The sequence below is a fragment of the Simochromis diagramma genome, unplaced genomic scaffold (genome assembly GCF_900408965.1).
Source record: "Simochromis diagramma unplaced genomic scaffold, fSimDia1.1 OVJJ01000321.1, whole genome shotgun sequence".
NCBI lineage: Eukaryota > Metazoa > Chordata > Actinopteri > Cichliformes > Cichlidae > Simochromis > Simochromis diagramma.
The window spans coordinates 16,293,113-16,296,874 of NW_024386772.1; the positions used below are offsets into that span (position 1 = coordinate 16,293,113).

General features: G+C 37.6%; 1 long non-coding RNA gene across 1 annotated transcript; it reads right to left on the minus strand.

Moving 5' to 3' along the window:
- Positions 1 to 1,143: 1,143 nt before the first annotated feature.
- On the minus strand, positions 1,144 to 3,498 carry LOC120747212. Its single transcript, XR_005699069.1, has 3 exons — positions 3,123 to 3,498; positions 1,993 to 2,126; positions 1,144 to 1,565 (listed from the first exon to the last, which is right to left on the minus strand). It is a non-coding gene; the product is annotated as an uncharacterized LOC120747212 (long non-coding RNA).
- Between the last annotated feature and the right edge of the window lie 264 nt (positions 3,499 to 3,762).

Sequence of the window (3,762 nt, forward strand, 5' to 3'; positions counted from 1 at the left end):
CTCTGTCTTAGTCTCGTCTCAACTTGGTCTTGGTCTTGTCTTGGTCTCGATACTCTCTGGTCTTGGTCTTGTTTTGGTCTCGGATTAGGCGGTCTTGACTACAAGTCTACCTATATCCAGGAATCTTGGGAAGTCCAAAAAGATATCAGATGACTTCACTGGATCATGAATCATCTTTTGGCGATAGTTGAAGGTCTGCTTCATCTTCATCATAACAATTCCTTCATCAGCTGTATGTTTCATCAGTGCAATAGCCTCAGAACACAAGCTGTCTGTCATTAGGCAGTTGTCTTCTCTGAAACAGTCTCTATCAGATGTTGGGCCCCCTAACAGTGGATATGAATATGACAAAAATGTGACACCGTGTCCTACAAGGCTTGAGAACTCAGCTAGAATTTTTATGCATGCAGTTTGGTCTCTGGATGAGTGAGACTTGAATTCCAACTACTAACAATATCACATACCCATTTGTGTTTTTGACATTCTGGGAGTCTTCTTTTGTCCATTAGAAGCTTCCTTTTGGATAAACTTCAATCTCCAAGCCAGATACCTACTCCCATCTTCTGCATTGTAAAAATGCTCCTAAAATTAAACATTTTAACATTTAACATGTTAAAATATATTTACACTTTCAATCTGAAAATTGCAGCAGCTGAGCTCCCTTGCTCAGGACTGGAGTGCTGAACTCTAAAGGGATGCGAAAAGAAAAACATCTTCAGCATTACTGAATCCATAGCCAAACTGTTAAGAAGATTCTACATATATTTCATGCCTGAAAAATGTCTTACGTTCACGAGTGAAGAGTAAATTGTTTGAACTTATTCTTTTTTGTACTTACATAGCCCAACCTGCTCCTAGGATCAGCCAGGTATGGGAACTCTCTGCCATCTATAATCCAGTTTTGAGATCCCTTCCCAGACGCCTTAACGCCCACTCACATCCTGGGCCATCTGACCTCAGGAATTCGCATGATAAGGTGGGGCCAGGTTTCACAATGAACACACCCGAAACTCTGGCTGATTGGGACCCACGCCCAGTTTCCCACCTTGGCTCAGGCGATTAGAGGATCATCAGGGGGTCCTTTTGTCCCTCTGTGGGGGGTCACTCCCACTAGGTTTATATCTGGGACTCTCCACCATTTGGCCTTAGAACTGAAGAAGCTTCTCGGATGAGAGGTGAAACGTCTTCAAGCAACTTAAAGAAGTCCAGACGCTTTTCTTTGCAAGCTCCTTTTACTATGGGAACAATGTGATGATACCCTTTGCATAGTTCTCTTTGACGCGTCTTGAAGGACGTGTCTTACACAGACAAACACAAAGTACAATCACTGTTGAAAGTCTAAATACCACCTCTAGGAAAATAAATGAATGAATAAATGATAAATGAAGTTATCATATATATACTTATGAAATAACTATTTCAGCATACCCATGTTCACTTGTCATATGTACAACTAATATCTTGACCATGTCACGCGGTCTGCTATCCGTTAGGCTTTTTGTCCGGGGATACTCATTGATGATCCTCTCTCCTCCTGGTTTGTTCTTTAGAACATCTTCAACCATCTAAGTAACAGTAAAATAGAGCAATATAATAATATATAATCAATATATCATAAATATTTTTCTTGTGATACTAAAAAAGCTTTCAGGTTTGTTCTAGATCAAATCAAAGGTCTATAGTCACAAATACATGCTATTTTTTTCAAAAGTATTTTTTAGTATAGAATTGAGGTTCATTAGATATTCATGATCACTGTGCTTCAAAGCCACCTAAAGTTCTGTTAAAAAGCACAAATAATTACCCTTAAATTTGTCTGTCTGTCAAGCACACTAACTTTTTATGCTGCCGATCCGGTCTACAATATGCAGAGCTGTGCTGAAGGAAAGACAGCAGAATCTTGTGCTTTTATGACATTGATAATAATACATATAATATATTCAAATTTGTGTCAACTTTCTGAAAGGGTATACAACAAACTACATAGCTTACTCGGGCAAGAGAAGTGTCGTCAGCTCTCCGTCTTGTTGTAGGACTGTGTTGTAATAATATGGTGTCATCAGAGTCCACTTCAATTTCTCCACTGGAACTGGTAAAGGAGGTGCTTGCAGAAGAACTCAGCCAATCTATCAAATCATGAAAATTATAGAGGTCACCTTTGTGCTGCCCCTGGCTGCAACAATGAGTTTCATGTAAGGAGACTGAGGATGTACTGTCCACGTTGAGTGTGCGTTTCTTTAGCAGTAAGTGACTACGTTTTTTGGCTAGCTGCACTCAAACAGGAAAATCCACCTAGTAGCCGGGTTTGTAAAGCACTTTATGAATGAGCACAGTGTTGAAGATTTTTAGTTCTAGTGCCCTGATTTTCCCGTGTTTTAGCCAATGAGTGACAGAATCGATAACATAAACTAATGTAAGTTTATTAGTCACAACCAAGCACATGACATCACATTCCATAACAGACAGAAAATCTTTTTAAATGTTTAGCAGTTATTTCTTAAATCCAGCTTCAGAAATACTTAAATCCATGTCAGTTTTTGAGAGCAGGGCTCCATCATGTAAATCAGACTTTATATGTTTAGTGTTTCATGTCTTCTTGCCTTCTTGTTTAAGTTTGTGTAAATAACACTAGCCACTATACAATCACAAACATTGTAGTACCCACTAAAATATAAGATTATTTGAAATATATCGAACTAACAATTCAGTAAATTTATTAGCTTTCCTTACAACATGTTCTACTAGCCAGGACTTAAAGCATGAATGACACAGTGGCTCAGTGATTGAGTGATTATAGTGACATTTACCTTTCTGCAGATGTTAGATTTTTCTTTGCTTAAGTTAAAATGCTGTTACCAAGCTGATGGGACACTAAACTTTAAAAATTCCATCAGAGATAGAAACTCATCATTATTCCATTCCCGTGGGATCCTGAAAAAAGTTTAGCCAATCTTAATATTTGGATCAAGAAATTTGATAGGACAACTGACTGTGCTTACGTAACTGCTCACACCCTCTCCACTTGCAACCAGGAAATAAACTGGACTCTGGTTTCTCTCCCCACTACCCTGTCAATTAAAAGTTTGAAAATAACGATGATGATGGCACTCCAAGGTACTTACCATCTGGATTTGGACCTTGTGCTAGACAAATCTCTAGCACACCAAAGTTTTGTTTTTTTCAGAAGGAAATCAAAAACATCCTCATCAACTTCAGTCTTTGAGTCATCAAAAACTTTGAAGTCCAAGTTTGGAATGTTGAACTTCTTGGCAACTGTGAACATTATAAAATTGCATTATACATTTGAAATTAATACCAGAACAAGGCAAAAAAAAAAAAAAAAAGTGAAATTAAATAAACTGAACCAGAAAAAAAAAGCCTAAACATTTGGTATAGCACCTATTATAGCACCATCCCCAAAGCTTGACTGATTCACACAATCTATGAAACACACTGGAAACTTTGATGTTTTTTACTCACCACATTCCAAAACGATGTGTAGGTCAGTTGGCCCTGAAAACAGATGTACTTTTGTTGTTCTCTATACTTTACACGCACAGCTTGCATCCTTCATGATATGAAAAGGATATTGTTAAATAATCAGATTTATTACAAATACTTACAAAATTGAACAAAACACACACATATATTCCTTGTATGTCTTACAATCTCACGATGCTCTGTTCTGATGAAAAAGCATGTAAAAAAAACATAAGTAATAGAAAACTACATTGCAGCAATAGGAAGTTTGTGTCACGGTCT